Source organism: Dasypus novemcinctus, chromosome 13, assembly GCF_030445035.2.
Source record: "Dasypus novemcinctus isolate mDasNov1 chromosome 13, mDasNov1.1.hap2, whole genome shotgun sequence".
Lineage (NCBI taxonomy): Eukaryota > Metazoa > Chordata > Mammalia > Cingulata > Dasypodidae > Dasypus > Dasypus novemcinctus.
The window spans coordinates 86333715-86342628 of NC_080685.1; positions in this window are offsets into that span (position 1 = coordinate 86333715).

Below are 8914 nucleotides of genomic sequence, written 5' to 3' on the forward strand. Positions count from 1 at the left end.
TGTATCTCTTTCAAATGGATATTAATGTGTTGCAAAATGTACAAATATTGAATTGTGGGTAAATAAGAGGTGAGTTCTTAAGATCCCAGGATCTCCATCAAAATGTAGAGAAAAGCTGAGTAACTTATAACATTGACACAAAAAATTAATTTTTATGTAAAAATGCAATAGAAAGAAAGAGAGAGAGAGACAAACCCATCCCTATATATCACTTATTAGTATAGTTTGATCTCCATAAGTATTTATCTGGGAGGGATTCAAACCAATAACTATTAACACAGGGCATCATATTCCTACCATTTCAAATGCCTTAAGTCTTTACATTAATTTAAGGCAGCTTGATCACAATTTAACAATATTATGTGATGGCCTAAAACATCAACTTGTACTCATCTTTTCAGTGACTTCAAATCTAAAGATTTACAATGACTTCAGACCTTAAGATTTACAGAAAGCAAAGCATCCATCTAAGCAGTATTACTTAATCCCCCAAATACAAAAAGCTCTACATGATATTTCACAAGAGAAAATGCAATATCAAGAATTACCTAGAGACTTAAGGGAAGATGGTGGACTAGAAGACTCTGGACTCTCTTCTCTTGTGGAAAAATAGCTACAGGACAGGCAGAAATGGCCTGGAAAAAAGTCTTGTAGGGTTAAGCATACCAGGGGAAGGATGGGCACCACCCAGAAGAGGGGCAAAGGAAAAGAATGGTGATGGCAAATCTGTGAGTTAAAAACCACACCTGGAGTTCTGGGAAAATGGTATCAACGTAGGTGGGAATGCTAAGCTCTTTCACAAAAAAACCCAGCAGAGAATGGGTAAAAACCTACCTGAGTGGGCTTTCTGGGACTCCACAGAGCAGTCATTGGGTCATTGTCTAGGAGGGAGTGGGACAAAGAGACAAAGAGCTTGAGGGAAAACCGTGAGTTGCTCATCCCACGAGCTAAAAACGTTGGGCAGCTAAACCCCACCCTCAAGACAAATAGGCTCCGTGGACCCCTGGGCTCTCACCAGCCAGCTCAGTGAGTGGGAGGGAGCATTCCCTGGGAGGAAGAGGGGTCTGGTGAAGGGTGGAAAGTGGTTCCTTTCAATGGGTTTGGCCAACTGAGCCTCCTGTAATCTTGGGAAGATACCAGCCAACACTGAGGTGGCCCCAGGGAGAGGAAAGTGGGCATCTGCTCAGGCAGGCTGTCACACCCAGTAACCCTGGGAGACAGGAACTCGGTCAGGGTAGAGACCAGCACCTAACTAGCCCAGACCCTGAAAACGGTTAGAAGTCCAACTTGCCTAATGGAAACAGGGGCAGGAAGAACAAGATAAGCTTTCAAAAGTCTGTTTAGTCTATAGGGCTGCTGTAGCACAGTGTGGAAATTCTTGCCTTGCATATAGAAGGTCCATGGTTTGAGTCCCACTACCTCCTAAGAGAAGGGATAGAGGGAGAGATAAGGCACACAGCTAGCACCCTATGATAGGGAACTTACAGACTGAGTTTCTGTTGTGTTTTGGATCTTTTTTTTTTTTTTTCCTTTTCCTTTATTTCATTTGCTAAAACTGGATACATCACCTGCAGAGGGCAGTCTGCAGTATGATTAATTGATAAGCACCAGCAGCTGGAGAAGGTCCCTAGGGGCCTAAGAGGGAAGGTTGTTTTTCCAGGGTTGTCTCTATTGATGTTTTGTTTCTTGTTTGTACTTTTCCCTTTCTTTGTTTCATTATTTTTGTTTTCCTTATTTTTTCAGCCTACTTTATTTCTCTTCTTTCTTTTACTTTTCTGTCTTCTGACTTCTGTTGTTTATCTTTCATTCTACCACTTCTTGTTTGGTCTTCATTTTTTTCTTTTTCTCTCTCCTTTTTTTTTTTACCTTCTATTTTCATCTGCCCAGGCTTTTAGTTCGTTTTATTTTTTCTATTCCACATATTTTTATTCATATTCCTTTGTATTTTTTAATGATTTTTACTCGCATTACTTAGTTTCCTAGCTCTTATATAGTTCCTCTTCTATCTTTTTTGTAGTATTATTACTATTATTCTTTTTCCCTTCTCATCTCTTTCCTTTTCTCTGGTCCTAATTTTTTTTTTAATCAAGGAAACACAGACAACTTCAAGGGTATAAAATAAGAGGAACCAAGTATCAAAAAGTAACTTTACCACACACAAAGAAGCAACAAAATAAAAACCTAGAGCAGAAAGAGAAGCTAACCTATCAAATAAGCCCATCAAGATAAACAGATGCCTAGACACCAACAAAAAATTACAAGCCATACTAAGAAACAGGAAGACATGGCCCAGTCTAATGAACAAACTGAAAAACAGGAAGAGATGCAGAATGTGGAACAACTAATCAAGGATGTCCCAACAAATACCATGAATCAATGTAATGAACTGAAGAAAAAGATAAAGGATATTAAGAAGACACTGGGGGAACATAATGAAGAAATTGTCAACATACATAAAAAGATAATGGACCTGAAGGTGATGAATGGCACAATGCAAGAAATCAAAAATACACTGGAAGCACATAACAGCAGATTTGAACAGGCAGAGGAAAGAATCAGTGATGTGGAAGATAGTACATCTGAAATCAGATAGTAGAACAGATAGATAAAAAGAAGAAAAAATTCAGTAGGGACTTAGGGCTTTGAATGACAACACAAAATGCACAAACACACATATTACAGGCATCCCAGAGGAAAAAGAGAAGGAAAATGGGACAGAAGGAGTGTTAGAGGAATTAATAACTGAAAATTTCCTGATGCTTTTGAAAGACATGAATGCATATGTCCAAAAAGTGCAACACACCACAACCAGTATAAATCCTAAGACATATAATTATCAAATTGCCCAATGCTCAAAACAGAGAGAATACTGAAGGCAGCCAGAGAAAAGAGAGCCATCATATACAGGGAAGCTCAATAAGATAAAGGGCTGATTTCTCATCTGAAATCATGTAGGCAAGAAGGCAGTAATATGACATAGTTAAGGTGCTAAAAGAAAAAAAAACTATCAGCCAAGAATTCTGTAACCAGCAAAGCTGGCACTCAAATATGAGGGAAAGTTCAAAATATTCACAGATAAACATAAATTAAGAGAGCTTGTCAACAAGAAACTGTCCTTCAAGAAATACTAAAGGGAGTTCTGGAGTTTGAAAGGAAAAAACAGGAGAGAGAGGGTTGGAGGAGACTATAGGAAAGAAAATTATCAGTAAGAATAACTAAAAAGATAAAAAGAGAAATAAAAACAACATATGGCATACATAAACCTAAAGAAAATATGCCCAAGTAATACCTTGATGGTAATAATACTGAACATTAATGGATTAAACTCTCCAATCAAGAGACACAGATTGGCAGAATGGATAAGGAAATATGATTCATCTACATGCTGTCTACAAGAAACTCACCTTAGACCCAGGGATACAAGGAGGCTGAAAGCAAATGATTGCCATATTAGTCAGGGATCTCTAGAGAAACAGTATCAACAAGAGATATCTGTCAATAATATGCGATTCTATAAGAGTCTCTCATGCAGCTGTGGGGATGGGATGCACAGGTTCAGGTTCCATCAGTCACAACCAGGGGCGGCAGTGCAAGTCCAATGAAGGTTCTTGACAAGTTCTGGGAGATGTTGGCTGTCCAAAGGCAAGCTGGGAAATTCTCTCTCAATGCTGAAATCTCTTCCCCTTTTAAGGAATTAAACTGATTAGGCTAAGTGTCACTCACTGCTGATAACCGTCTCCCTGACTGATGTAATTATAACCAGCTATCTATGATTTATCACTGCAGTAAAGTCAATGGTGACTAAAGTCCATAAATGCCCTTGTATTACAGTTAGCCCAGTGCTTGCTTGACCAAACAACTGGGCACAATTACCTGGCTGAGTTGACACAACAGCCTAACTATCACAATTGGAAAACAATTTTACATGCAAACAATAACCAGAAAAGGGCAGGAGTAGCTATATTAATATCAGACAAAATAGACTTTAAATGCAAAACTACTGTAAAAGATGAAGAAGTAAACTATATATTCACAAAAGGGGTAATCTATCAAAGAAGAGAGAACAATCATAAACATTTTTGCACCTAACCAGGGTGTCTCAAAATACATGAGGCAAACATTGGAAAAACAGTGGAGAAACAGATACCTCTACAATTACAGTGAGGAACCTTAATACATCATTATCACCATTAGACAGAACTTCTCAACAGAGAATCAATAAAAAAAACAGATACCTTGAATAATACATTAGAGGATCTGGACCTAACAGACATATATAGAACATTACACCCAAATACAGTGGGGTCTACATTCTTCTCAAGAGCACATGGATCATTCTCCAGGATAGACCACATGCTAGGTCAACAGAACAACTCTCAATAAATTCAGGAAGATTGAAATTATACAAAGGGAAGGGAATTTAGACCAATGGATGGGGTGTCCGCCTACCACATGGGAGGTCCAAGATTCAAACCTAGGGCCTCTTGATCCACTTGATGTGCTGGCCCACACGTGCAGGTGATGCATGCAAGGAGTGTCATGCCATGAAGGGGTATCCCCCACATAGGGGAGCCCCACACAAAAGGAGTGCTCCCCATAAGGAGAGCTGCCCAGCATGAAAAAACTGCAGCTTGCCCAGGATTGGCACCACACACATGGAGAGCTGACACAGCAAGATGACACAACAAAAAGAGACACAGATTCTGGGTGCCACTGACAAAAATACAAGCAGACACAGAAGAACACAAAGCAAATGGACACAGAGAGCAGACAATGCAGGGAAAGGGAGAAATTTTTTTAATTACAAAAAAATTTATACAAAGTAATTTCCCTGACCGCAATGGAATGAAGCTGGAATTCAATAAGGGCAGAGAAGCAGATTAGGCACAAAGATATGGAAGTTAAATAACATACTTTTAGACAATCAGTGGGTCAAGGAAGAAACTGCAAAAGAAATCAACTATCTTGAAATGAATGAAAATGACAACACAAAGTATCAAAACCTATGGGATGCAATCAAAAGAAGTGCTGAGAGGGAAATTTATAGCAATAAGTGCCTACATTAAAAAAGAAGAACTAAAATCAAAGTCCCAACTGCACACCTGCAGGAGTTAGAAAAATAAAAAACAAACTAACCCCAAAGCAAGAAGAAAAGGAAATAACAAAGATAAGAGCAGAGTTAAATGAAATTGAAAATAAGAAAGCACTAGAAAAAATAAACAAAACTAAAAGCTGGTTCTTTGAGAAGATTAATAAAATTTACAGACCTTTAGCTAGACTAACAAAAAGAAAAAAGAAAAAGAGAAGATGCAAATACATAAAATAAGAAATGAGGAAACGGATTATCACCACTGACCCCAGAGAAAGAAAGAGTATCATAAGCAGATACTTTGAAAAAATGTATGCCAACAAGATGGATAATTTAGAGGAAATGGACAAATTCCTAGAAACATACAAGCAGCCTACATTGACAAAAGAAGAAATTGATTAACTCAACAGACCAATCACAAGTAACAAGATAGAATTAGTCATCAAAAACCTCCCAAAAAACAGATGGCTTCACAGATGAATTCTACCAAACATTCTGGGAGGAACTAAAACCAATGCAGTTTAAACTCTTCCAAAAAACAGAAGTGGAAGGAACATTGCCTAATTCATTCTATGATGCCAACATCACCCTAATAACAAAGCCAAACAAAGACACCACAAGAAAGGAAAACTGCAGACCAATCTCTCTAATGAACCTAGATGCTAAAATCCTCAACCAAATACTTGCTAATTGTATTCAACAAGACATCAAACAAATTATACACCATGACCAAGTGGATTTTCATCCCTGGTAGGTAAGGATGGTTCAACATAAGAAAATCAATCAAGGTAATACACCACATAAACAGATCTAAAGAAAAAAAATCACATGATCATCTCTATAGATGCAGAAAAAGCATTTGACAAAATACAGCACTCTTTTCTCATGAAAATACTTCAAGAGATAGGGATAGAAGGAAACTTCCTTAACATGATAAAGAGTCTATATGAAATGTCCACAGCTGACATCATATTCAATGGTGAACTCCTAAAAGCTTTCCCTCTAAGATCTGGAACAAGACAAGGATGCCCATTGTCACTGCTCTTATTTAACATTGTGTTAGAAGTACCTGCTCGAGCATGTAGGCAATAAAAAGATACAAAAGGCATCCAAATTGGAAAGCAAGAAGTAAAAACTTCACTATTTGCAGATGCCATGATCCTATACATAGAAAGCCCTGAGAAATCTATAACAAAGCTTCTAGAGCTTATAAAGGAGTTCAGTAAAGTGGCAGGTTATAAGATCAATGTGCAAAAGTCTGTAGCATTTCTGTACACCAATAATGAGCAATCTGAGGAGGAAATCAAGAAAAAAATTCTATTAACATTAGCGATTAAAAAAAAAATACCTAGGAATAAATTTACTTAAGATGTAAACAACTTGTAAGCAGAAAACTATACAACACTGTTAAAGGAAAGCAAAGAAGACCTAACTAAATGGGGGAATATTCCCTGTTCACACATAGGAAGACTGAACATCATTAAGATGTCTATCCTACCCAATCTGATTTACAGATTTAAAGCAATCCCAATAAAAATTACATAGAATTTTTTTTTTTTACCAAATTGAAAAAGCTAACTATGAAATTTATTTGGAAGGGCAAGGGGCCTGGAATAGCCAAAGACAAATTGGAAAAGAAAAATGAAATCAGAGGAATCACACTATCTGACTTTAAAATACATACTACAAAGCTACAGTGGTAAAAAAACAAAACAACAACAACAAAAAAACGCATGGTATTGGCACAAGGATAGACATACTGACCAATGGAACTGAAGTGAGAGTTCTGATATAGATACTCGCATATGCAGTCAACTGTTATTTGACAAGGCCACCAAGCCTCTTCAACAAATGGTGCTTGGAGAACTGGATATCTATAACCAAAAGAATGAGAGAGGAACAGCATCTCATACCTTACACAAAAATTAACTCAAGATGGATCAAAGATCTAAATGTAAGAGCCAAGACCAAAAAGATTTTGGAAGATAATGTAGGGAAGCATCTACAGGAACTTGTATTAGGAAGTGGTTTCATGAACACAACATTCAAAGAATAAGCAATGAAAGAAAAAATAGGTAAATGGGCCCTCCTCAAAATTAAAAACTTTTGCACCTCAAAGGAGTTTGTCAAGAAAGTGAAAAGAAAGTCTACTCAAAGGGAGAAAATAATTGGTAATCATGTATTTGATAGGACCTAATATCCAGCACATATAAAGAAATCCTACAACTCAAAAATAAAAAGACAAACAACCCATTTTAAAAATGGGCAAGTGATTTGGATAGATACTTCTCCAAAGAAGAAATACAAATGGCTAAAAAGCACATGAAAAGATGCTCAACATCACTGATTATTAGGGAAATGCAAATCAAAACTACAGTGAGGTATCATCTTACACCCATTAGACTGGCAGCTATTAAAAAACAGAGGACTACTGTGTTGGAGAGGATATGGAGGAATGGGAACCCTTATCCACTGCTGGTGTGCATGTAGAATGGTGTAGTCATTGTGGAGGGCAGTTTGACAGTTCCTCAGAAAGCTAACCATAGAACTGCCATATGATCCAGCAATCCCACTGCTGGGTGTATACTCACAAGAATTTAAAGCAGGGACATGAACAGATACATACACACCAATGTTCACAGTGGCATTATTCACTATTGCCAAAAGTTGGAAATATCCGAATGTCCATCAACAGATGAATGGATAAGCAAACTGTGGTATATACATACAGTGGAATTTTACTCAGCTGCAGGAAGGAATGTAGTATTAACACAAGGGGATAACATGGATAAACTCTGAAAACCTTATGTTGAATGAAGCAAGCCAGGCACTGAAGGACAAATATTATATGACCTCACTGATATGAATTAAGCAAACTGAGCAGACTCGCAGAGATCATCTGGACGATAGGTACGTTTACAGGGAACAGAAAGAGAGAAGAAGGTTGTGAGCCAATGCCTATAGGGGCAAAATCTAGATAAGGTTCAAGAGTGTAGTTGTGCATTGTATGGGCATGACAGTGGTGCACTGATGTTATTGGGTTGGGTGGTGATGGTCTCTGAAGGGGGAAGGTGGGAAGGGTGGGTTGGACTGTCCACTGAACTGAGGGGAGGGCTGGGGGAGGGAGCAGGTGAACTCTGTGGATTTGTGGGTATGTGATTGAAACTACGATGTTGGGAAGGTTCTGGCAAATATGGCAGGGGAGGGTTACTGGTTTAGGGTGTTGGACGTGGGGGCATGCAGGACAGGGCACACCTGGGGCAGGCTTCTAGGGAGTGTGTGAGTGTTCATCTTGTCATCGTGTATCAGTGGGTGGAGACCGACATAATGAGCAGGAAGGTGTTGGACTCCCATCCTGGGGAGTCCTACTTTGTTCTTAAATAGAGGGATGGGAGACACTCATGAGCACAGGCAGTGCCTATAAGGGAAAGACAGGCCAGTATGTCAAGCCCTCAATGTTGTTGCAAGTAATTATGAACTTGTTCTTCAAGGAGTGAAGCTTGGTGGTTGCTGAGGGTCCCAAGGGGAGGGGGAGTGAGAAGTAGAATAGACGGAACATGGGAAAACTTTGAGGTGAAGGAATTGTTCTACATGATCTTGCAGTGATAGATACAGGCCATGTTAAATTTCAACAAAATGTATAAAAGTGTATGGTCCAAAATGTAAACCATAATGTAACTGATTGACCTTGGTTAGTAAGCAAAGTTTCAATATTTGTACATCAATTGTAACAAATGTACCAATCACATGTAAAATGTTATTAATAGGGGAAAGAGGAAAAGGTGAAGGATGTTGAGTATATGGGAAAACTCTATATTATGCATG